The sequence below is a fragment of the Borostomias antarcticus genome (assembly GCF_949987555.1).
Source record: "Borostomias antarcticus genome assembly, chromosome: 9".
Classification (NCBI taxonomy): domain Eukaryota; kingdom Metazoa; phylum Chordata; class Actinopteri; order Stomiiformes; family Stomiidae; genus Borostomias; species Borostomias antarcticus.
The window spans coordinates 13,308,703-13,336,202 of NC_140242.1; the positions used below are offsets into that span (position 1 = coordinate 13,308,703).

The 27,500-nt window shown below is 44.1% G+C and overlaps 1 protein-coding gene and 1 long non-coding RNA gene across 2 annotated transcripts in view; both read right to left on the reverse strand.

The window, feature by feature from the left end:
• The window catches only part of ctnnd2a (catenin (cadherin-associated protein), delta 2a), a gene marked incomplete at both ends in the record, with an annotated part of 313,279 nt that overhangs the window by 272,022 nt on the left and 13,757 nt on the right, over nucleotides 1-27,500 (reverse strand). The gene's annotated exons all lie outside the window — the stretch shown is intronic.
• Nucleotides 2,327-3,924, reverse strand: LOC311313262. The gene is made up of 3 exons (XR_014630612.1): nucleotides 3,364-3,924; nucleotides 3,106-3,201; nucleotides 2,327-2,990 (listed from the first exon to the last, which is right to left on the reverse strand). It is a non-coding gene; the product is annotated as an uncharacterized lncRNA (long non-coding RNA).

Genomic DNA, 27,500 nt, shown 5'->3' on the forward strand with positions numbered 1-27,500 from the left:
CTAATTTTTATAGTTCTGGAAATGATTTAATGGAGTTGGTCAAGAGTATGGAACAGGAAATGGTCAAACTTAAGAAATGGTTTGATATTAACAAGTTAGCATTAAATCTGAATAAAACAAAGTTTATGATCTTTGGTAAGAGAAAAAAGGAAGAAAATATTGTCTTGTCTATAGATGGAACTTGCATTGAAAGAGTTTCGGAACGATTTTTGGGTGTGATTTTGGATGAAGGTATGACTTGGAAATCACATATCTCATATGTAAGAAATAGATGTCAAGCAGTATTTTTGTATTAAACAAGGTAAGGTTAGATTATAGGGCAATGCAAACATTGTATTGTGTACTTGTACTGCCCTATATCAGTTATTGTGTGGAAGTGTGGGGTAACACTTATAAATGCAACACAAAGCCACTCTACCTCCTACAGAAGAGAGTGTTAATGTAATTTCAAGTCATCACCCATGTGTTCACTCCAAAAATAGTTTTTCTGTTTTCCTACTTAACTGTTGTTCTAACTTTGTAGTTCGTTCTCATAGATCAGTCTGTTAAAACTACAAATTCTTCCTGTGTGACATCACTTCCCTGTCCTCTTCATCCTGAAACTATGTCACTTCCTTTTTCACGTTATAAACTATCTACCTCGTCCTCAAGTGAACTCACTCAGCACGGATTCACTTCCTGTGCTAGAGTCCGACTCTGCAGGATCGTAACAGAATAAAACTATTGTCTTTGTTTAAAACCAGCTTGACCGACCACTCAGCGTGTTCTTTGAAATCTAAACTAAACCAAGTAAGATTTTTCATTTACAATATTTGGCGACGAGAAAAAAAAAGAGCTTTTGAAAGTCACTTTTGGGACGGCTGATCGGTTTTCGGCTTGTTTAGGCTGATCACACGGACGCGTGGCGTGCTTTCTCAAGGACGCGGGAGCTCAACCTCGGGGATGCTATCGTAGCTGGTAGGATATTACCCCGAGGCCCTGGTCAGTCTGGAAATTGCTGAAATCTGGTACGTTGTTTGAATCTAGGTTATAGTGGTCCCTTTAATTGCTCAGCTGTGATAACTTAGACAATAGGGTTTATTCGCACCGGTTGTTGTACATGTATGTCCTGGTTGTTCCTTAAAGCAGTTTTTTGAACCGCATGCCCGCTTAAAAACCTATAGAACTGAACCAGGGTTAGGTTTTTGTTAGCGAGGCATTTACAACGTTACAGTGCTAAATGGTGAAGTACTACACAACGTTATTAATCTCGGAAAGCCTTCTCTTTTGAATTTTTGTTATGGGATCCGCGTTGTCGGGGTTGCCATGACTCGAGGGGGCTTTGTTTATCTGAGGCTCGTAGTTTTTGTTTCTACTCCTGTTGTGAAGAGCATGACACAGAGATGGCTGTTACACTTCGAGAACTTTAAAACCCCGGGTGATTTGCTATTTGCTAGGTAAGTCATGAAGGCCTTATTTTGTTTCGTTTTGTTTGTTGACTTGGGTGTGTGTGTGTGTGTGTTTGTGGTACACGGTGTCTTTCGTCGGCGGGTAGGCTACATTTGGTTGTTTCCCTACTAACACAGTGGGTTGCAGCAACGTTGCACATAAGTTGTACTTAGGTAAGTTGCAACGTTACCATCAGGCGATGTTGTGACAACGTTCATCTAAGGTCGAAAATAACTTTACCCTCCTAAGTCTAATTAGACTTTTCTGCAACGTTGCAGAAACATTGGCAATATGGGTCCCTGCAACGTCATTAAATAACGTTGCAGTGACGTTGGATTAAAGTCCTATTAGGCTATCGGGCTATCCCGTGACGTCACTGCTTGCTTGGCTCACAGTTAAAGTAGGCAGGATTCTCTATCACTGCGACCCATGGTGGAAATCATGTGTTTAAAGGTGCCATCACCCCGGAATGTAATCAATGAAATAAGAGATTTGACACATGAATGCTCAATACAGATAAAAACAGAACAACCAATCACACTTCTGACCAAGTGAAATGATTGGAATGACCTGTCAAACTGCCTAATCAACCTGCACACAATTTGATGTTTCTTTTCTAATCTACTAACGGTTTATGCCCCCTTGCTGAAAACAGAGCTGGAGGGAGAGCACCTTTAAATGACACCCTCATGAGCAACTGGACTTTAGTTTTACATTTTCATAGTCACAGCTAATTATTGCAGATATGCCGTGCACAGGTACAAGAGATTACAATGAGAATACACAAGGTTAACCCCAAGCTTTATTTACAATTGGGCATCTAATCAATCGTGTACAACCACAGAAATCCATCATTTTTTATGTGAACAGGTACAAGACTACAATACTACAGGCTATCCTCAACTGAAGCTTTATTTACAATGTTGTGCACAAATCTGATTAGTCAACATCTGCAATAAACAATAGAAGACATTCTGCCCCATCATTAAACAAGACAAGAGGATGGCTTTTCTGTTTATAGACCCCATGTAGATTCTACAGCCTGCGTCACTACTAGGGAGTGTTTAGTACTACATTAAAACAATACATTACCTAATTAAACAATGCATTAAAAGAACTGTACCACAAAGGAACCGAGCAAACAGGCTAACCTCACTGTTCACTCAAATGACATGAATGAAATCACAAATTTCCATTATAGTCTCCCAGATAGACCCAGAACAAACCCTTCTCCCAGGTACCCATATATGAATGAGAACACCCCGCCCCCTCGCTATTCAAACAGGTGATTGATTATTTAATTTACATTCATGGTCGTTGTGTGGGCAATCTTGTCCATTGAGCCAACAATTGTGCGTCGTCCCCCTCAATGGACAGCTCGCTACCACACAATCCACTCCACTGGGACTACATGAATCACAGTTGCAGCTTGTCTAGAGGCTCATAGCAAAACATTTCACTGCTCGTTGCACTTGCAGTATGTGAGAAATATATTTGTCATGCGCAGACAGAGGATGATTGAATGGAGCTCTGGCTTGTCCAAAGGCCTTCTAACTCAGTACCTGAAACATCACAGACACACAAAGTTAGTCTTATGAAAGACACAACTCCACAAATCCAGTTTGTATGCATTTTCACCAAATTGGACCCTGTGTGTGTGCGGGGGCGAGGTGTTACCTGTTGTGGTGGTGCTCCATCCCTGAACTACTATGACGGTAGTTCTGCAGATACGAGGGGTCCTCTGGACTTGGCTCCAGGGGCAAGATTCCAAATCTGTAATAATGATCAGCCATCAGTGACATTTGTTCATCATCTAGAGGTGGTTGCATGTGCATGACACTGACTGTGTTAGATTAGTGTGAGGAGAGTGAATACAGCATAACCTCCCAGTAGTGTGTGTGTGCGTGCGTGCATGTATGTCTATGTGTGCTTTACCTGACCATGAGGGGGCTGAGCGTGGCAGTGTCTCAGAAGAGAGCATCTTCTCTTGGGTTTGTTCTGGGTCTGGAGAGCAGATTTTGTTCTCTGTAAAGCGCATTGTGTTTCCTCTGGGTATGAAATGTGCTATACAAATAAAGCTTTGCTTGATTGATTGATTGATTTTGGTTCCTGATTGTGGGCAGCTGTTATCTACTGTCTCTTGTTGGGCAAATGTGCAAATGTTAGGATTTGCAGTGTCTTATCAAAAACTGTGCAGAAGTCCCAAAAACACTGTGCCTTGTGGCTGCTCAATCTTGATCGCTCTTCTTGTCAGCTGTGATTTTGGTATGAATTTCCTGTCTGCATCTCTCTTCTGAAACCGGAAGGCATGAATCATGAAGGATGTGCATGGGTGATTGAAGAGAGGGGCAGGATTTGCGTAGACAAGGCAAAGAGCCATGTTGTCGTCGTCTCCAGGTATTCCAACAACTTCCACACACTGTTCATCCTCTGTGATGAATGCACGGTCCTTCTCCTGGCTTGACCTTTTCACGTTGTGTGGTTTGACATGCATGTTGAAATTCCTTTCCTGCAGTCTTTTAGCCACCTGCTTGATGGGATTGTTTCCAGACCGCACCAGCCGCTTGACGCCATGAAGGTAGTTTTCAAACTGGAATGCACTGCAGTTGTCCAGTCCGCCATATTTCTCTGCCTCAGCAGTAATGTGAACCAAACTGTGCAGATTGTACACCATGAAGTCATCGCCGTAGAGGAGTCTAGCTTGCGCAACAAAGTACTCCAGAAGCTCGTGGGCGTAGGTACTGTAGACTTTCAGGAGTTTTGGACACGCCAGAATGCCCATAGCGACACTGAACACCATGAAGTGTTTGTATAGTCTATCATCCAGAAGACCTTTCAGCACAAGTTTTCCAGTGTAGAGCATGAACTGGCGGAATTCTGTTGCTTTCCATCTCTCCACATGCTCAATCGATCGAGGCGACCTTGCAAAGTCTGATGGGATGCTGTTCTTGAGCTCACGCATTCTGTTGCCAAGTAATCCACATTGCTGGGCAGACATTCTGACACTTCGCTTTCCTTTTCTGGTCCAGGTGAGGAGCAGTTTCTTCATAACCCCAAGGCAACTCTGGTGCATGTAATCAATGGGGAATGCTGCAACCATGTCAATCGGCAAATCGGATAGTGGGGTGTCACCTCGATGGTGTAGCTCTTGCGTTTTGTTTCTAAAGGAGTGATTGTCCCTCAGAATCAGGCCATCTACTTTTGGGAATGTGACTCGACCAGTCACATAAGCACCCTTCTGCTCACACTTGTCACATCCATAATACCCAGTGCAGTATTTCGTGTTCCTTACAAGTGCGCGGGCAGGAGCATCACAGACAATGCATCGGACTTTAACCTGGAGCCTCTTGCCCCTGAACAGAAGGCCATTACTCATCGCAGCATTCAGGTCGGCAACCACCTCCTTCAAAAAGTCCAAGTCTTTGGGTTTGCTGTCCCCAGCAGTGAGAACTATAGGGAAGATCTTGACAGGATGAAGCTGGACAGCGCAGAGAACAGGCCACATACTTTGGCCTGAACTTTTGAACAGTGGTAGGCCATCCACATTAATGGACAATTCAACCTCTGTGATGTTTTCAAAATCTCCATGTGGGTATTGCTCAAGTGTATCACGTAACTGCTTTTCAAGTGAAAGTTGACTCCATCTCTGACCTCTTCTCAACAATAATGTCTCTGGGTGTTTGCATTACTGTACGGCTGGAGGAAGGCAGTTCTTGGTGGCCATGTTTTTGCAAGATCTTGAGCAATGCATCCAGGGCATTGAGCTTGACCTGATATGCATTTGTCCAGTCCCGCAATTCCTCACGCAGAGAGGCCGAATGATCAGAGTCTGTATCCTCTTGGGAATGTTCTGAGTCATCTTCGCGGTGATGATCCGAGTCATCCTCTCGCAGATGATCCGAGTCATCCTCTCTGCTGCCTGGAAGGGCGTCTTCATCCAAGCCAGGGACATCAATTCTCACCATCTCATCATCCTCCTCTCTGCTGCCTGTAAGGGCGTCTTCATCCAAGTCAGGGACATCAACTCTTGCAATCTCTTCATGATTATTATAGCTCTCCGCAGTGCCATCTATGGATTGCATGTGGCTGTGTTCAGCATTGTGGAGGGGCCGTTGAAACTCCCTAAGTTCCTTGAACATTTTGTGTCCAGCCCTCCAATGCCTTCTATACCGATTCCTTCTCTGTCTCCTTTCTTCCAAGTCCATCCTATAAAAAACACAAAAAAACAGAAGAGCCCTTTTAGAAATCTCAACATAACTGACAGACAATAGTGATTGTTTAGATGTGGGTGTTGAGTGTCGCGATATTTGATTTTAGTATACACGGTAGTTCCGGAAGTGGGGGGACAACGCACTGTTATGAACGGTGTTTCTGTACGTTCAGCCACCTACGACATGCTTGCTTTTTAATACATAAACAAACCTCTACGCATATTTAGAGTGTCCCTGTGGACAAATATCAACCCAGTGCATACTATTCAAAAGTCAATCCTTGTAAATATATTGCTAGCCGGCTAGTTATAGCTTATATGGCCAACAACACGTCGCGTAGCAGTGACGCGCCATACCCACAGACACAACGACGCTATTGTTAGCCTTTGCTAGGCGGCTAGCAATATTTTCAAGGCGAGTGACTTTTGTATATTACACAGTTGGTTGATGGCGAAAACTATGGAATACGTCAACAGGGACAATGCAAATATGAGGAAAAGAAATATATTGCTAGCCGGCTAGTTATAGCTTATATGGCCAACAACACGTCGCGTAGCAGTGACGCGCCATACCCACAGACACAACGACGCTATTGTTAGCCTTTGCTAGGCGGCTAGCAATATTTTCAAGGCGAGTGACTTTTGTATATTACACAGTTGGTTGATGGCGAAAACTATGGAATACGTCAACAGGGACAATGCAAATATGAGGAAAAGTGTAATTAAATCCGAAAAAAACAAACAGTTTCTGTCGGAGGTGGCCAAAAGTACACAATCCTACTGAACTGAACTCCAACAGAAAGCCATGATGGCGGCGTATACATGAACTGCATGGTTTGACCAGCCAATTTTAGGCTGGCTAGCTTTAAAAGGCTTGCCAGTGATACGAATTCGAAGGCGTTACTACCGTGTGTATGAAAAACATTACATCTGTTAATGCAGTGGGCAACAATAGTTAAAAACACAGGGGTGCTAACGTTAGCTTCAATGCCAGCCTGTCTGTTGTTTGCCCGCCCGGATAACAGAAAACGTATAACGTTAGCAGGTTACTGCAGGTTAAAATATTGCTAGCCGGCTAACCAGCTATACTGTAGCTGGTTAATGCACACTGTACTGACCTGAATTCAACAGTAGTACTTGGTTGTTGTTGTTGTTCCTCTTCTTCTCTGTATGGTAGCGAGCGAGGCGCTGTTTCAGATGTAGGCGAGAAGAAGACGAATTTTAAAGCGCCGGACATCCGCTTGCATCGGTGTGGTGGGATCCTATTGGCTAACGTGTACTGTAGTTGTACTGTCATTGGTCACGTTTTAACAAATAACTGGCCAATGGCTCGGCGACTGAGGATTCAGGTGGGGCATTTAAACCCCCAGACCACGAAGAAAAATAAAGAGAGAGACGCAGACGAAGAAGAGAGAAGACGCAAACACGAAGAGAAAGACGCAAACCCGAAGAGAAAGACGAACGCGAACACAAAGAGACTAATTACTTTTACCGTTTCTTCGAAAAATGACTTCAAGGTAAGAGCGCACTAAGTTACATTTGTACATTACCAGCGCAGGCCTGCGTTAAAATCCACGTTAGCTAACGTAGCTGGTGGTTTGTTTTGTTAGTTAACTCTAAAATGGCCGCTGGACTGAGGGAAATGTGAATTGTTTGTTTGTTCGACTGATCACGTTGGGAGCTCGCTCGTGTCAGGCTTTCTAAGGCCATCACGAATCTTAGGCTAATTTTACATAGGCAACAGTGAAGGCGAAGCCAAGATAATGCTTTATATATTTGCCATTTGTCTGTAAAGTGGGACACTGCCACCCACGAGGTCATCGCGGTGCCTAAACTAGCTTGTTGTTTCCCACACACACTTAGCCGCCATTGACCGCATCTGTCCTGGGCAGATGCCGGCAGAGAATTAAAAAAAAAAGGATAGAATAGTGGCGAGTCACTCATTACTTATCGGCTGTAATGACTTGTTGAATTGTTGTTTTAGTCGCTTCTTCCCCTCTGCCTACTTTCCCATAGGGTTATGTGTTTATAACCTGAATTTTTTTTGTTTATTGGGCAGACTGTATTGCAGTGTGGAGTTTCTGGGGGAGGACACTGTGTCGGTTGTCCCAGTATCCTGGCTCTCCAAAAAGGATGGGGTAAGAACATGTTTGTGTGAACAATGTTTCTGATTGCCTTTTCAATAGTACAGGGAAGCGGGTACTAACATGGTTTCACTCACAGTTGCAGATGTGTTCCTGGCCGATGAACAAAGTCAGCCAACGGATAAAGAGCTGCGTGGAACCTAACCCTGGCTGGGCGCTCCACAGAGTCCGGGTTTTCCCCAAGTCCACAACTGGTACTGTTTGCATTTTAAGCTGTTAAAAAATACTGATGGGGGGGAAAAAGATCATGACTCATTATTCTGAGGAAAAAGGATGGCTGAAATGTATTGATTATGGTACTTTATGCACACAGATCATTACGAAGGTGCCAGGCTCATGGCAAAAGTCTTTGAGCAGCAGTCGTCGATGGACGAGAGCCAGGACGTTAGAAAGAGACGGCGCAACACGCGCTATCACTCCAGTGACGAAGGTAATATACTAAAGTGCATTCAACAGTCCCAAAAGAGTAGTACTTTTGAAATCGTGAGCTAATTTAGTGATATTCCACTAGATATTCCAAGCCCCGGGCAGCCATTGGTCCCCACTATGACGGCCAAAGACCAGCAGTCGTCGATGGACGAGAGCCAGGACGTTAGAAAGAGACGGCGCAACACGCGCTATCACTCCAGTGACGAAGGTAATATACTAAAGTGCATTCAACAGTCCCAAAAGAGTAGTACTTTTGAAATCGTGAGCTAATTTAGTGATATTCCACTAGATATTCCAAGCCCCGGGCAGCCATTGGTCCCCACTATGACGGCCAAAGACCAGGTGCCAGGTGCCGGAGTTGAAAGGCCTCTGCCAGCGGTCCAGTACAATCCATGTGTGCTGTACAATCCAGGTATGCATGTTTGTGTTGAAATGAAATGTCTATGCCTACTGCACACTGATAGTTGGACTATTTTTTATTTATTTTGAATACCATTTTACTCATCTTGCAGATTTTCCAAGCTTGTCCCATGTGAGCGAGTGGGGCCCACGCCCCATGTATAGCACCCCAGCCAGATCTTACAGCACCCCAGCCAGACCAGCCAGACCAGGTAAGAGTGGCATGTACTGCTGTGGTGTCTAATGCCAGAAGCCAAAGCCAACACCATAAAGTTTCCTGCTAATCCCATTCAGTTAGCTCTGTGATTGGCTTTTTTAGATTGAATACCATTTACTCATCTTGCAGATTTTCCAAGCTCATCCCCTGTGAGCGAAAACCATATGAGCCCAGGCCTCATGTATAGCACCCCAGCCAGACCAGGTAAGAGTGGCATGTACTGCTGTGGTGTTGTGATGTCTACCTGTTAATGTCTTAATTTATTTTCCTTCAAATGCCAGAAGCCAAGGCATGCTGCCAACACCATACAGTTTCCTGCTAATCCCTTTCCTTTATCCCTTTTGTTTTTCAGTTAGGTCTGTGATGCCGTCGCCCAATAAAACGGCTCCAGCACCATTGACTCCGTGTACCCCTCTACCTAATCGATGCTGCTCTGCAGATGCTGGTATGGGACTACTTCATGTTGCATGCAGGGATATATTTTGAGTTTCATTTAGTTTTATGTCAATGTACTTATAGCCACATCTGTGTTTATCTAGATTTCCAGAGGTCTGTACATCAGCAGTTCTCAGAGATGCGGGAGCAACTCCGTGAGCTTGCACGGACTGTGAGGGAACTGGCCCAGAGCATGCGGCCTGTGGAGTCTGGAGCCCAGGGAGAAGTGCTGGATGTACTGAACCCTGCCCAAACGGACGAGGAGCTGCAGGTCTGTGAGGCCAGGTTGAAGGACCGGGAACATCAGAGGAAGATGGTGAGTGTCTGCAGGGCAGAACTTTGTCTTATTTTTGCAGTGCAGGGAAGGGTACAGTAAATGACTGTCTTTGTTTTGCAGACACAATACCTAGGTGCCATTGGTGGCAGAGACTTGGCGGACACAGTCCGGCGGGTGCTGTCAGCTGTAGCCACACATGCGGTGTGGAGCGCCTACAGTGTGCACGGGAAGAAGGGGAAGAAGCCACTGAAGAGTATGACACTCTTCAATGTTCTAACACGTAAGAAATGGTTCATATTTTGAATATTTTTTAATACATTGTCTTTGTTCCATGACCGATGTGAATTGAAACCATTACCTTTCTTGATAACTTAAAGGTGCAGTGATGGTCTCCATGCCGAAGGCTACGATGGCGGAGGTGGCCGCCCAGCTGCAGGAGACATTGAAACATGCCCCTGCTAAATGCAGAAGGGTAAGTGATGTCTTTTTTTTTGGTTTCTCCTACCCAGTGACACTGCATGGTTCCAAAGATTGTGTACCACTTTTTTGTGCATGTATGTGCGTTGTGTATTTACGGCCATTTCATTGTGTCTTTAGGTATCTGCAGAAGTCCGCCTGAGCACAGCCCATCCAAGAACAGTCCATCTGAGCACTCCCCAGCATACTGATGAGGAAGACTTCCCTTCCTAGCTGCCCCCCAACCCATCTGACACCCACCCGCAGCCCATCTGAGCACAGCAACCCACCCCCCCCCCCCAGCCTATCTGAGCACAGCCTGCCATTTTTTGTAAATACTTTTTTGTAAATAACTTTTTTTTTGGTTTTTTTTTTAAATACTTTTTTTTTTTTAAATTGTTTATCATTTGTAGGCTAGATATTGTGTACTTTTTTTAATAAAATAAATTGTTCTTGACTGAATGGTGTTGTGTCATAACTTTTGTACCATAATTTTGCTTGCTGCATTGACTATGACATTAATAGGCTCTTTGCACAAGCTCCACTACTTCCTGACACTCTACAGGCGTATTTCTTTCCTGGCCTATACTAGTGGATGGAAGTGATTGATCAGGTGTGCTGCACACCGGATTCATGGCAATTGCTATCCAATAGTATAGGACGGTAAAGAAATATGCCTGTAGAGTTTCAGGAAGTAGTGGAGCTTGTGCAAGGAGCGGATTTGTTCTGTAATGCAAATTATAAATGTAGCCAACGGAAGTGTAGACCACGTTGCAGCAACGTAACAAAGTAATATATAAACGTGTATACAACGTTGCAGCAATATACATCGAAATCATCGCGGAAATCACAACGTTGTGTACACATTGCAGGCACGTTGCAGACACGTTGGACCTGCACGTTGCAGCAACTTGTGTGCAGATACCGCGTTTGCGTTGCATGCACGTTTAACTTGACGTTGAGTGGACCATACCAAAGTCTAAATTGCACGTTTCTGCAACATTGCTGCAACCTGATTGTGTTAGTAGGGTTGCTGCGTCCTGCGTTTTGTGTTTCATGTGAAGCTGAGGCTTCTTAGATGTTGGATCCATTGTATGTTTAAGTCTACACCAAGGTAGATCTGTATTTGTTGATTTTGTATTGGGATTTGAGGTCCTGTTTTGTGTTTACTGTTAAACCCATGTTTATGCTGTGTGTTTTGTTTTATGCTGGTTTTGGTTTGTGTACGTTTCTGTGATTTATTTTCATGCTGGCTGCATTCTGGCTAGGCTACTGTTCTTGTTCTGCTCCAAGCTAGCTATTTTCTCTGTTAGCTATGGTTTTCATTCTATTGTTTCAATGCTACCTTCCACGTGCTAGCTAGTTCATCCACATGTTGATTAGCCCACGTGTTAGTACTTTCTTCTAACTTTGTGCACACATGGTTAACTTCCGGTTTTGCTGCTTGTGTGAAAAAAAAAAGAAAAAAAAAAGAGAGACTTGCTGTTTTCCCTCGTGGTCCACCATTTTGAGGGTCCACCATTTTGTTCTGCTACCTTCTTGGCTAGTCTTCTGAGTCTGCCATTTTGTTTGAAAAAAAAAAGAAAAAATATATAACAGGAAAAAAAAAAGAAATCTCTCAGCACAGCAGTGATTTGGTCGAGTGAGTAGTTTTTTTTACTGTACTTTTGACATTGTTTGTATTTCGTTCTCATACTTTCTTTGAAAATGGGCACTACTCCTTGCACACCACAGAAAGACATTTTAATTGGTGCTGCCAGGACTGTTGCAATGCAATTTGGTCCTTCTGTTTGTGAACAAATTGCATTATGGGCTAAATACAGTGATTTTCCCACTGTATCAGGTACCTTATCTGTTAAGTTGCTATGAATAGTGAAGGGACAGCTGGAGAAGTTTGAATTAACTAAGCTAGGTAAGAAGTCACAGAACCACATTAACTGGTCTTATTTTTCTGTCTGGGAGACGACTGCAAATAACTTATTATTAATTCCTCCATCAGATAATGATGATCTGTTAAGCACATGTAGGCTGTTTCCTGATCCACACGTGGCAGGCCCCCAGGCTCAACCAGCCCCCGCTCCAGGCCCTATGCATGAGGCCCCACATCTAGCCCCTGCTCTGGCCCCCTTTCCTGCTCTAACACCTCTTGTCAAACCAACTGTTGGGCCACCCCCAACCTCCTTGATTCAAGCCACAGCCCTTGCTCCTGCAGTGTTACGATTTACGTCCCCTCCTGTTGTTCAGCCATCTGTCACCTCTGCGCCTGCTACGTCTCAGGTATCAACTCCCTTGCCTTTAACTGGTACTATTTTTGGAGCCCCCTTACCACAAACTCTTTGGATGTCTAAAATATCGGCCCCTCTAGGTTATTACTCTTCTGACACCCCTCCCTCTGGGCCCTCTTCCATTGACCATATGGTTGCTTTCCCTGTGTCATACCCTCCTGCTGTGTCTCGCCCTCCAGTTGGTGTCTCTGTGACCCCTGATCACACCTTTGCCACTGTCACCACAAATCTGCCCCATCCCTTTGTTCCTGCTTCTAACTTACAAGATGACCATCCAGGTTATGCTAGAACTGCTAATTCTGTTGAACATCTGGTTACTGAGTTTGGTAAACTGTGCCAATTGCCAATAATCCGTCTGCTCAATGAACAACGTGAAGATGAGATAAAAAGGGACTCTGCAAGACTGCAGGCAGCGCAGTTTAGGTACTTCAACAACAACGCTCGCACTGGGCAACAACAGACGGGTGGACAGCGACAACAATCAGTGGGGTTCAGAGATAACCAGGGATATTCACAACAAAACAGCAAGTTTGACCGATCTAATAACCGTTGTTATTTCTGCAACCGCAGAGGACATTTACAGAGGACATGTAGACTATACGCTAGAATACAGAAGTCTTCTGTTAGTACTCCACAGGGTGGTGGATTCTGACTAGATCAGATATATATTTCAGTAGGGAAAGTCTAGGGAGAGTTAGGGTGTACGTGACAGGGGGGAAAGGGAAAGAGAAAAAAAAAATCATTCATATTTGCCAATATCTTAATCTGCATACAGCACTGTCTAACAACCTAATTGTAATTGTTTTTTAAGATCTCATGTTTATAGCTGATTTCAGATGCACATTCATTGGTTCTGAGTTTTACAGACAACTGTCGTTCCTGGACTACCGGATGAATGCCAAACCGGTTGGAACCGCAAGTATTTTAATAATTTGAGATGACTGCCAATTAAAGTTGTGTTAGATGATGCTAACTTCACACTCAATTCACTGTATTGTCATATTAACCTAATGCATTCAGATCTGCTTTGCGGACTAGTTTTCAGAGGTGTTGTGACTCCAACACAATTGATATCATCCATCCTAAGAAGGTAAAACCACCACACTTCAATATCATATTCTTGAAATATTGAAAAAAAAGAGAAAAAAAAGACATCACTCCAATTTATCGAAACTGTTTTCTATGATTTATTTTGTTATGTTTATGTACCTCCGGCGCATAATTTCTAAGAAGACCTGGTGTTACCCACAAGGGTGATGAGAAATTGAAACGTCTTTTATTTTTGACTGTCTTTTCTTTTGTCCGTCTTTTATTTTGTCTGTTTTATTTTGTCTGTCTTTTATTGTATGTAAACTGCCCATGCAGCTCTGTCTGTGCGTCTGACGGCCCACAGAGACAGCTGCATGGTAAAACAAATGTGTCACATATTATTTCTGAAGTTTGTTTACAAATGTGACAGCGGCTGGTGATTTGGTCCGCAACTCGGCAAACCCCGAAATGCGCTAGGGGGCAAAATAACTAAAAAAACTTTTTTTTTCGTTTTTTGTTTTTTTGGGTATTACCAAAGTTGAAGTTGTGAAGAACCTACTTACTATAACAGACAACAGTTTTAGGTTCACAAAATACGTTTAATTAGTCTGCAAACTAAGCTCGTTTTTAGCTGATTTCGAGCCGGGCTTGGGGGCGGGCAGATCGATTAGCATGATTTGGTTTCATTGGCTATTGCTTCCGGGTTCTCCGCCCCCCACCCTTCCCAAACAACACGCCAGCTTTGTTTACATTCGGTCCCTAGTTCAACCATGGATGCTACAGCTTTTGCTAAAGAGAAGACGGGGATGGCATCCAGGACATGGAAAGAGTTTTAAGAGCAGCTAAAACTCCAGCAGAGCAGGACTCGTTCGTACACGGAGTTTATTCTTGATGTCCTGTGATACAGAGATGACTGTATCAGCAAAGCAAGTTGCTACCAAGCGAACGCGAACGAGGTACCAGATTCACACCACCGCCAAGCATTCTGCTTTGCTTTGGGGTAAGCTGATCTTTATACTATCTGTGCTGTTTACATTACATTAACGTTAGTCGTTTAGCAGAAGCTCCTTTCTAAACAAGTGACTAAGTCTAGCTAGCATAACAAACTAACAAAGGCTAGCTAGCTAACGTTAGCTAACATGCTAGTTAGCTGAGCTAGCCCTTTGTTCCTAAACTAGCCAGCGTGGCAGCTAATATCGAGCTAGGTAGCTATATTATAGAGAGAAACAGAATGAGAGAGCATGAGAGCTATGGTAGTCTGACACCTTTGTTTTTTGTTTTGGTTACAGGATGAGCAAAAAGGTGAGGATTTGCAGCTCTCCCTTGGCCCCTCCATACCAGCCAGCAAGAAGATCACTATACACTACAGCTTTGATTTTGCACAACAGGTGAGAATACGTTCATCCTATCATGCATTAGCTAGTCTATTTAATCAACACATTCTGGTACTATTTTATCTATATGGAGTGCCAGTACTGTGGGCAATAGTTTAATGTACTTTCTTCCTTCTATTCTATTGCAGTTTTGATGCTGAGAGACCTGGCATGGTTGTGGCCAGAGAACACCGTGATGCACCGGCAGTCGAGTTTCAGCTGCTGCGCAAGCCTGATGTCCTGCCCCCCAGAGAAGGTCTTCTTGTGCAAGCCCCACCCGGACTGGACATGGCCAGACAGACGTATCTCTTTGACAAGATCAGAGAGTTCTGTTCTGATGAGGGACGAGACGTCACATGTCCCCCGCCAAACTCCACAGCAGCTCAGAACAAGACTGTCCGCTTGTAGATTCACTGCAGATCATCAGGACGGACAGCACTGCAGGAGAAAGGCCACAGCCTTTTCCTGTTTGTATACTGAAGCGTTGCTTGTTCTCTTGCACAGACTTGCCCACACTTGCACAGACTGCATTGTCAGACTATTGAATACTGAGCCGAGTACTGTTGTTATTACCTTGAGTATTGAGCTGGGGACTGTTATTACTTTGTTGTACACTTGATCACAATGAACACTATGCACCTTGTCTATAAAACAGACAACTGACTGTACACTTTAACACTTAGACTGTTGCCTTTTTTTGTACACTTAACTACTTATGCTTGTACTTTATATCATGTATGTGACAATAAAGAACGTTAAATTTGAACTTCATCTTATATTGTTCTTAACTGCATTCACAACACAAGATTAATACTGACTCAAAGAGTGTGGGGTCATCAGGAGAGAGCACCCCACTTGGCTGCCACTCTCAGTTAATACACCAAGTTGACAGCCACTCTGACAGATAATGACAGATCGTCCAGTGGGGGAGTGGCTGGGGGTGCGGTTACCAGGCTATTGTTCACGCCCATTACCTGGCAGTCAGAGGTGTGAAAATGTTGGAGAACTTTGGAGGGAGATTTCTCAGCTAAGTTGATTTGGCAGTATTAGCATTCAAATAAGCATATCTTCTTCAATTATGTTCAGATTTCAATGTATGAGACCTCATTTGAAAGCTTACAATGTGCACTTTCATAATCTGTAATAAACTGAAAAATGAAAATGCCTAGTTGAGGACCAAATTACCAGCGGCGGTCACATATTTGATTTGTATGTTTGAGTTTTATTATTTGCTTGCAATATGCGGATATTAGTAAGTTTTTATGGTGTGAAGGGGGCAGGAAATATACGATTTTCTTCATCCTGTTCCCTTTCGGCATGGTGGTGTATAACTGAATGTTGAACAGTCAAATTAGTTTTGTGGTACTGTATCTTTGTGGACACACATCAATGTACGAATAAACTAATAAACTAAACTAAACAATGTTGACCATCTGTTAGACTAACGTTAGCTAGCCAGCTGCATAACCAGCTTTTAGGTTTTAGCTAGCTTACTAAAATATATATATATATATATATACATGTATTACAGACCATCCTTACAGTTCTATGACATTACTGTTGATTACAGTTCAACCGAAAGTAGCAGAAGGTCAATGGTAAAACTTGCCTGTGGGCACATTATAACTTCATAAGAAAATGTTCAGGAATGAGGTCCAATGATCTTGTTTTTTCTTGTTTATCGAACTATCTGGCATGGATGACCTTGAGGCCAGTGCAGAGCTGGGCCTACCATCACCACTGGACAGCAGCTCTCCTACCCCGTCTTGCAGCTCAGGAGCTCAAAGCTCCTCGTCCTCATCTCAGCAGGCCAGACAGGGTAAGAAGTTGGGCTTGTCTGAGGACGACTTAATAATAGGCTTCACCAGACACTATGCACACATTGTATTACAGTACTACTTTCATATAGCCTACTGTGCATGTGCACTGATCATACTGTCCTATATTGTTGTTGTGCACAGGAAAAAGGAAGCGAGAGACCATGGAGCTTCTGCAGCACATGGACAGGGCAGATGAAAGGTTCTTGCAGCATAGCAAGGGCCTGAACAACATCAGACTGGAGAATATGACGGCCATGGCAGAAACAATGGCTGAAGCAAGAGCAGATGCAAGGGCAGACACCAGGGAATTGCTTGGACTCATTGGGCGCATGGTGGCGGTGATGGAGGCTCAATCGAAAAAATGATTTTTTTTTTTTGATTCATATGATTTATTAAAAAAGATTCAGATTATTCATTCAGATTGCACTTTGTTTAAAATTTAAAAATGAATAAATTTTTCTAAATAGAATTGCCTTGGTAGATTGGTAGATCAATGTGTTCTTATTTACAGTACAACAAACAAATAATGGTACAAACATTGGTAGATCAATGTCTTCTTATTTACAACAAACAAATCAACAAATTATACTAGTGTTGACAAAAGAAGGCCTACAGCTTCAAAACTGTCAGTAATGCTGTTGTAAAAAAAACCAAAAAACAATAACAAATAATAATAATAATGGACTCATAGGCATCCAAAAAGACATTCAAACGCATATTTGGCAAAAATTGGCACACATTGACACAACAATATTTGTACTGCTCGTCACGATGGCAACAGACAACGTTTATGTTCAAGAAGAAAGGTAACATTAGCTACAGATGTTCAACTTCTGACAGTGTGGTGATGAGTGGGCATGTAAACAAAAAACATCCCTCGTTCTGCCTATTAAAGTAGTCCATCAAAGCAGCTATGACGTTGCCCCCTTGTGGATCACCGTGTTCTGGTACTGCCTGACCAGCTGGCTGGATGTCGTCTACATTAGATTACATTACATTACAGTCATTTAGCAGACGCTTTTATCCAAAGTCTACATGTCTGTCTGGGAGCTCTTACATGAAGTTGTCTCCATGCTCCTCACAGATGTTGTGTAGTACGCAACAGGTAAGAGCCATTTTCTTGCACAACTCAAGCTTACAGTCATTCCTTTTCAGGAGGCACCTCCACCGTCCTTTTAATCTCCCAAAACACATCTCCCCAACTGATGGTGCACTGCTCAGCCGGTAGTTATACTTTCGCTGTTGAGGCATCAGTCTGCCAGTGTCAGAAAAGGGCTTCATGAGCCAGTCCTGCAGGGGGTAGGCTGGATCACCGATTAGATAATGTCCAACCTCACATCCAGAGATGGTGACTTTGTTTCGCTTGAGTATTTCCCCATCACTTAACATGTCCCATAGATGTGACTGTCTTAATACCCTTGCGTCATGTACACTGCCTTGATAACCTACACATACATCCCAGATAAGGCCTCTGCCATCCACAACAGCTTAGAGAACCACTGAATGCCACCCTTTGCGGTTGTAGTAATCTTGGGGATACTCTTGGGGATACTCCTCTGGTGCTAGTATTGGGATGTGGCTTCCATCTATTGCCCCTACACACTGAGGTACTCTCCATCGATTGTTGAAAAAGGTGGCCATTCCTACCAGCTTGTCATTATCTGGAAATACAATGTGCGCTGGAAGCAGCACCCTGATGGTCGAGTTGCAGAACCCCTGGACGCAATTGAATACGGTGGATAAGCCCACCCCAAAAAGATGTATTCACTGCCGGTGGCCAGCTTCCAATTGAACTCGTTTCTGGATTGGGACAGAGAAACGGTAGTTGGTGTTCCTTCTCCCCATGGCATGCCTAACCCGACTGCAGATGTACTCAAATGACTCCCGGGACACACGGAAATTCTGCACAAATTGTTGAGGTGTAAAATCCGGCACGTGTCCCACCAGTAGTGTGATCGTGGGTGTGCCCAGACAACGGGTGACCTCCGCCTTGCCATCAGCCACAAGATAACCTGAAAAAGCAAAGATCGGTGTATCATTAATTCATTATTTGTGTAACTGTTGTGTAAATTAATTAGTTTGTGTTGTCCGGTTGTGTTATATTCAGGCGTAGGACTATGGTTTTAGTAAAAATGTGATAGCCTGCCTTTAGCCTATACTGACGCTAGATACATTGTATCGCAACTGACGTTAAGTACCGAGTGTTACCTTTCAAGATCACCAAACGTTGTCCGGTTTTATTTAGCCTACTATTCCTATTATTTACTACATTTACGGTTTTAGTTGAAAATAAAAGTGACATTCATGTAAACACTGGTGTAAATGCCTACTGTATCCCTAGACGCTAGCTACCGTTAGATCCATTGTATGACTAATTAGAGAGTGTTACCTTTCTTCTTGAACATAATCGTCGTCTGTAGCCATCGTGACGAGCAGTACTAATCCGTTGTGTCAGTGTGTGCCAATTCTGCCAAACATGGGTTTGAAGGTCCGTTTGGATGCCAATGGCGCCGATATAAATCCGTAAGGCAAGGAGCAACACTTGTAAACATCTGATGTCTGCCATCATAGCGTTGTTGTGCTTGAAGTTGCCGCTGTTGCGTTGTTAGGAGACAGACAATGACGTAGTGACGTGGCTCTGGTCGCTGGAAAGGCAAACAGGTTTGCGGAAGGTTCGCAAGTTGAACCAGCTCCGAACCGGCACCAGCACCGGCCCAGAACCAGAACCAGGTTCGGATTGATGGAAAAGGGGTACCAGTCCCTCTCTCTTTCTCTCTCGTTGTCTCTCTCTCTGTCTCTCTTTCTTTCTCTCTCTGTCTCTCTGTCTCTCTCTCTGTCTCTGCCTCTCTCTGTCTCTCTCTCTCCGTCTCTCTGTGTGTGTCTCTCTCTCTGTCTCTCTCTGTCTGTCTCTCTGTTCAGTTGTCTTTCATCCTCTTCTCTCAAACCGAAAACCTTTCTCTGTGTGTTTAAAAAAAAATTCATTTAACCTTTATTTCAACAGGCGAGTCATTAAGAACATTCTCATTTACAATGGCGGCATGTGTGTGCATGTGTCTTTGTACACGTGTGTGTGTCTGTGTGTGTGCGTGCATCTGTGTGGGCTTGTGAGTGTACATCTGTGTGTGCGTGTGTGTGTGTGCAGTGCATGTTGAGGAATGAGAGTGATTACCTGTCATTGATTTCTCATTCTCTAGCTCTTTAATCTGCCATAATTGGCTATTTCAACGCGCAAATAGCCACTTTAATTGCAGGCTGGGAGGTCATTATTATTGGCTATTGCCTAGTGACAGGCAACCAATTAATCAGTTGACCAGGACCGTATGTGCTCTGATTGCTCAAAGAGGAGAGTACAGTGCTCAATGATCATAGCCAAATGATCTAGCCTACTTGTGTTCATGAGGAGGATAATGATATAACTTAGGCAGTCGGCAGTATTTTTTCAGCTTTCTTTCCTGCCTTTGGCAGTAGCGACTGTGTTGCGCCTGGATTATATAGTTCATATTTCTATAATATAGGCTTTTTCTATTTTTTCTATAATATAGGCTCCTCTTGTGACGGATCTTGGTTATGCGTATTGTTTGCCTTGTCCATGGCTGTGTCCGAATACCCATACTAAGGTATGCAATTGGTCATTTCGTGCAAATACCTCCCCTTTTACCGTGAACGTTCTCATACTGTAGCTAGATTGGACCAGCTGGGTAGATTTAACGAGTTGATAGCCACCGTCGTAGTACCGTTTATCAATGATTGCAGTTGCTTAGTTCATTAGAGCGAGCTAGCTAAAATATATCCTGGGTATGTTGAGCTAGCTTCGTAGTACAGGGTTAGGGTTGGTCTTCTGGTGTGAAGAGCCAGACTCCTGGTCTTCTGGTGTGAACAGCCAGGCTCCTGGTCTTCTGGTGTGAACAGCCAGGCTCCTGGTCTTCTGGTGTGAACAGCCAGGCTCCTGGTCTTCTGGTGTGAACAGTCAGACTCCTGGTCTTCTGGTGTGAACACCCAGACTCCTGGGGCCTCATTTATCATTGAGGTACGCCTTCTTTTACACAGTCTTTTTCGCGAGTTCAGGCGTACGCCATTTGCCCCCCCCCACATTGCGATTTATCAAGCCGAAAGGGCGAAAATTTAGTCGCCTTTCTCCGCGCTTTTGTAGGACACCTCTCAACTTGTCCTACCGATTTACACGGTGTTCTACACCCTTTTTGAACACAGGGGGAACTGGCGACGCAGGTGGTGCGTCGGTGAATTACTATGTTTGACGGAGAGAATAAGAGCGACAGTTCATGAACGCACAATCATGTAGGCTAATAGGCCAATTCAGCACAAACATATATCGCAATGCAAGATTAGACGTGTCCTCTAACCGGCTCATTCATGGTTCGATATGGATTTGTTCCCCAAACTGTACCTATGCGCTGTCCCAAACCCTTCCGCGCTATATGTCACACACTTAATGCAGGCACTCCATCAAACGGCAATAATTGACCAATTAGATTGTCATTAATATGTGATCATGTGGACCTGTTTGCTCTTTGGTAAGCATATAAATGACAGTCCTCCTGTGCGTAATGCGAGCCTAAATGAATCCGGCGCTACTCGGCCTACTGGCCGAGATAGAACTCCAAAGAGGTGACGGCGATGGCGACTGCACCCACATAAGGGCACCATCAGTGAATGAATACGTCTATGTGAATCGCTAAAATGTGCACACTAGAAATACCCAAATCATATGTGACGCCGACATGCTCATCACAAGTGTAGTGGCACGGTGGCCTGGCTCCACGCATGACTCATTCATCCTGGCGCACAGCAGGGTAGGGCTAGACTGGAGGCAGGCGCTGCGCGTGACGGCTGGCTTGTTGGTGTGTCCATAGCCAAGATACATATTCTTTGTCTTATTTACTTTTAATCTTTATTAGCATTTTCCATCCATACAACGACAATACAATAAAACATAAAAACCTACAATAACAGCTTATGGGTACATCCATCCATGCAGCTTTTTTTTCTTACTCAAATATGACAATTTTAATATTAGTGGTATCATCACACTTCCTTCTATAATCCATCCATTTTTCCCATCTCCCTTCTAACTTTCCTTCCTGCATCCTCAATGCATGCGTGAACCTCTCCCTAACATACATCTCCTCCACAACACCCACCACTGCTCCTTGGTTGGGGGTTCCACCTTATACCAAGCCCTCGTTATTGTCTTTTTACTAGCAACCAATAGTACTTTCACTTGATTCTGGATGAGTGGACCTCACCAACTAGCACATGCACCTCCGTCTCCGACAAGTTCCTCTTCTTAGCTCTTCGTTCCATGTTTCATTGTCCCGCCTGGGTGCTCCACGCTACCTTTTTAAGCCGGTTCCTTCCGGGAAACCACGTTTGGCCACTCATGGTTTTGACCATATATGGTTGAATTTGGGCGTGGCGAGGGCGGAACACGGGGCGCGTGCGCGTACGCTCTATTCTCCGCCAGTCTCGGATTTCAGAGCGTACGACATGTTTGATAGATCCGAAAAGCGTGTAAATATTCTCGTCGTACGCTACATTTCGCATTTTCCGCGTTTTCGTCGTACGCCCTCTTTTACACCAGGATTTACACGCTCTTTGATAAATGAGGCCCCTGGTCTTCTGGTGTGAACAGTCAGACTCCTGGTCTTCTGGTGTGAAGAGCCAGACTCCTGGTCTTCTGGTGTGAACAGCCAGGCTCCTGGTCTTCTGGTGTGAACAGCCAGACTTCTGGTGTGAACAGCCAGACTCCTGGTCTTCTGGTGTGAAGAGCCAGACTCCTGGTCTTCTGGTGTGAAGAGCCAGACTCCTGGTCTTCTGGTGTGAACAGCCAGGCTCCTGGTATTCTGGTGTGAACAGCCAGCCTTCTGGTGTGAACAGCCAGACTCCTGGTCTTCTGGTGTGAACAGCCAGGCTCCTGCTCGCCTCACTACTGATGCTTCACGGCGCTCTCGCATCCAATCTCGCAAATTTGCATCAGCGAACGTAGATGTTGTTATGGTTATATACAGTATGTTGTTATGGTTATAAACAGTATGTTGTTGGTACGTAATAGAGTCCAGGTTCAAGAGCACCGTCCAGATGACATCCAGTTTTGCTGTGTTCAAGTGCACCTTGGAAAGATTGTATCCATCATATTTACGAGTTACGAGCAGAACCCTAACCCTAACCCCCAAAGGTCCTAATTGCGAGTGGGAAATTGGGAAATAACGATGATACCCGGCATTCCGAGTTGTGATGTTGCATGTTGTTTTGGACAGCAAAAATGGCATAAAGTATGGAAGTCGTCAGCTTATTGAGAGCATAAAAGTATATATTTCATTATTCTGTTCATAGTAGCTACTGTATCATTTTCACACTTTAGTGTATTCAGCCATTAGCTGTAGCAAGCACGCAAACGTCCTTTCCTATTGAAGCATGCCAGGCATGTGTGATACTAATGCTACAACATTGATGAGGGAGTCTAAACGTTAAATGAAAGAAATAATGTTAGTGTAACTATCCCTTATTATATTAGCCTAACTATCCCTTGTTATATTAGCCTAACTATCCCTTGTTATATTAGCCTAACTATCCCTTGTTATATTAGCCTATGCCTTGTATTCTCTGTTACTAGATGAGTCCATACTGGGACAAAATAGGACCAGGAGCTCTGTGCTACTTACTTTCGTTCTGGTGTCCATGTTTGATGTTTAGTTGCCCTTTCTGACCAAGAGCACTTCAATGCGTGCTTATCGTAATTACCACTTCACAACTGGTAAGTATGAGCTTCCGAAGTGCACTTGAACGCAGCATTTGAGAGGCACAGAATGCTAACTGATAACGAGTTGTTTGTGTCACGGGTACCTTGGCAGCATTGTTCTGTCCGTGGGATTAATGCCAGATTATGGGAACGGAATCCTCCTCATCGTTTTCTTCCCATTGTCTATAAATGTAATCCTGAAAATCACATCATAAACACAGATCCGTCTCAGAGCTTTCTCTGTTCTAGTACGTTCTATCGTAGATATTTCACACGTCTGTGGCGCGAAGTGGTTGGGAAGTAGGTCAGAGACAAAGAGACGAGAGTTCCACGACAGTTTGTCACACCTGTCTGTCTGAGTGGCTGAGCTCAGCACTCCGGACCCGGCCGACTGTGTCTGAACCACCCCGGACCCCGGTGATGATGGCTATGATTGCCACAGAGATATTTCTTTATTTTTATTGCTTTCTCTCCCTTTCTCTCTCTCTCCCCCTTTCTCTCACACCAACACACACGCAAACAGGCAGATACACACCATACACACACCCTCTCTCTGCCCTTCTCTCTCACACATTAACACACACACAAACAGACACACGCAGATACACACCATGCACACACTCTGTGTGTGTGTGTGTGTGTGTGTGTGTGTGTGTGTGTGTGTGTGTGTGTGTGTGTGTGTGTGTGTGTGTGTGTGTGTGTGTCTCTCAGAGTTTAGGCTCTGTATATTGCCATGCTTCAGGGGTTTCTCAGTGTGAGTGCTCAATGTTTAATGCACAGTTACAAAGCCCGCTACACAGAAGCCCAGAAGACCCCAGGACAGTCGCGGTGGGGCGGCACACCTGCCCCGCCCACCTACCCTGCAGGGGCCGACAGACAGGGCTGGGCAGCATGGGAGAAAGAGCCAGTGAGGGAGGGAGAGAGAGAGAGAGAGAGAGAGAGAGAGAGAAAAGAGAGAGCGAGGCGGCGAGAGATTACAGGTGAGAGTGCAGGTGTTTCTCATATAGACAGGCAGGTCAGAGATCCCATGGGAGACGGTTAGGGAGAGAGGGAGGGAGAGAGGGAGGGAGAAGGGGAGGGGAGGAGACACGTGGAGCAGCAGGGGAATGTAGGAGAACTGGCATACAGGTTAGAAAAACCATGCATTATAGAGAGGAGGGAGGGAGGGAGGGAAGGAGAGATGGGGGAGGGAGGGAGAGGAGGGGAAGCTGAGAACGGAGGTGAAGGTATGAAAACTATATGACAAGAGGGAGAGTAAGAGAGAGAGAGGCAGGGAGAGAGAGGGAGGGAGAGAGAGAGGGAGGGACAGTCAGGATGGAGGGAACAGGAAGACAACTGACAGGCAGGTTACAGACACTCGCAAGAGGAGCTCCGCAGAGCCACCCACCACAGAGAGAGAGAGAGGGAGAGAGACAGAGGGAGAGAGAGGTAGAGAGAGAAAGAGAGGGAGACTGACTTTTGATGCTATTTAATGAGACATCCTTACAAAACACTAAACATCACCCAAATTAAAACCACAGTTATAATCTTAGAAAAACCACACCTACAACAACCCCCAGAGAGAGAGGGAGAGAGGGAGAGAATGAGAGGGAGGGAGAGAGACAGGGAGGGAGAGAGAGAAGGAGAGAGAGAGGACGGGAGAGGGAGGGAGAGAGAGAAGGAGAGAGAGGACGGGAGAGAGAGAGAGGGACAGATAGTTAGAGGGAGGGGGAGAAAGAGAAGGAGAGAGAGAGAGGGAGGGAGAAAGAGAGGGGGAGAGGGAAAGAATGCGAGAGAGGGAGAGAGAGAGGGGGAGAGGGAAAGAATGCGAGAGAGGGAGAGAGAGAGAGGGGGAAAGGGTAAGAATGCGAGAGAGGGAGAGAGAGAGAGGGGGAGAGGGAAAGAATGCGAGAGAGGGAGAGAGAGACAGCGAGAGGGAGAGAGAGAGAGAGTGGGGATGGGGCGGGAGGAGGGGTTCTGACAGTCAGCCAGAGCTGCATTTAGAACATCCTACATCTACACAGGGAGCGTCCAGGACAACGCTGGTATGGTACGTCCCCCCGGGGCCGGATTGGGGCCGGCTTAGGGCCGGTTTAGGGACGGCGGCATGCCACAGCAGGCTCTGCTCGTCACTCCTGACAGCGCACTGCGGAGAGAGAGCTGAGAAAATCTCAGAATTAGAATTAGCGATCAAAACGTCCACAGTGCAGTCGTGCAGATGGAAATCAGTTAGCTAAACCTGATACAAGGCATCTCCTTGTGTGATTAACGTTTTTGGATGGTCCCTGACAAATACATGCAATAAACTAAACAATACAGTAAGCTAAGTGTGCTTTGGTCAACTGGTAGGAAGAAGCCTTCAGACCCTTTTAAAGTTTCAAGTAAAATTGTAACTTTTAATCTTACTTTAGTCATTTGTTACCACCACTGGAGGTTTGGTCCTGATGTAGGGCAAGTTCATTTTTCTTTTTCTTTTTTCTTTCTATTTTTTTTTTTTACAAATTGTGAAAGTGTAAATTGTAAGCTTTCAAATGATGTGCCATACCCCTCTCTAGGCCACCCACCTGCCTTCACCAGTGAAGACCGTGTGTCTCTACCCCACTCACAGGCTGAGTTGTGTGGTCCAAGGGTGTCTGTACTAGTGATGGGTCGGTTGCGAACGTTACGGCTCTATGTGCCGGCTCTTTTAAGTGAACGATGGGAGCCAGCTCCCGACTGAGAGACGATTTCTTGTTTTGTAAATTAGGCTAATACAAGACTGTAGGTAGCTGATAAATAGATAGTCGTTAACTAAAACTGTTGGATGCTGCTGTTTTGCACTTTGTAGTTTTTTATTTTATTTATTTATTATTTGTTATTTATGTTATTTGACTGTTATGGATAGATCAAAGACAAAAATAGGCTAATTGTTGCCACTTATCTTCTAGTGTTATCTCTTGATGCAGGTTGTTTTGGTTTTATTTGTCCAGGTTTTAAGACATCTCTACCTGCTTTTTCTGTTAAAGTGGAAATGTGTCTCTTTAAAAAGCAGCTTCTGTAAATGAGGAGGCAGTATGTTCCCTCATTGAGCTGGGAAGTGTGTTCCGTTTGATTGAGTGTGTTCCGTTTGATTGAGTGATTTGTAAAAATAAAACGTTTAATAAACATGTGTAATAGTTGATGTTTTCACATTTAATATTTTTATACCAAACATAATGTAAAATTATGGTATTCTGGAAATGTTAAGGTTTAGCTTAGTATAATTATATTGAATAATGAAAGTGATATAGGTCAAAACAGCGCTACATTTGGCTTAAATATGAAAGGCACAAGTGGTAAAATGAAGAGCCGTTTGGGAGCCGAAAGAGCCGGCTCTTATATTATTGCTGAGCTGAGACAAATGATCTGGCTCACTAAAAAGAGCCGGAATGCACATCACTAGTTTGTAGGCCTACCTTCAAGAGAGGTTTTGCATGCACCCAAATTCAAATCCCAACTGACACTCAACATCCCATCAATTGTTTGCATGGGAAAGCATGACTAGCTTCAGACAGCTCCAGCTCAAAAGGTATGAATGTCACAGCTTAGATGTTAACATCATAGGAATCCTGGGAACCAGCTGAGCATTTTGAGATATTATGTCCATTTAGCTTAAAAACTGTAGGAGTGGTGACAGGTTAGAAAAGAGGTATGAATTCAGAGAGCAACTCAAAAGCTAGAGTGGAGCGCCATTAGTTTGAATGGTGAGCATGATCGTCAAACAAATGGTCATAACGCAAAAACTATAAATGGCACATCTTAGATAATTACTTTGTATCAATCAGCACAGTTGTGTGAACATTTCGATATATAATATGTGTATGAACTGTTAAAACTGTAGGCATAGCGACAAGTTATGACAAAGAGTAAAAATGCAAAATTAGCAGCTCAAACGCTAGAGTGCAGCGCCATACGTTTCAATGGGGAGCGCAGTTGCCAAACAAATCATCATACTTCAGAAACTGTAAGTCACACAGCTTAGATACTTACATTGTATGAATCAGCAGTTGTGTGAACGTTTTGGTATATAATATGTGTGTGAGCTTTCAAAACTGTAGGAGTGCCAGCAGTTTACAAAATGTGTGAATATTTTTAAAGCAACAGCTGCCACCACTCTAAAAACATAATGATACTGAACATTCCATCAGCAGTTTCAATGGCACAAAAATAACTATTAAAAGTTAAATTACTAAAAAAAACTATATAAAAAATCAGAATACATCCGGGAAACAGCTAAACACTGT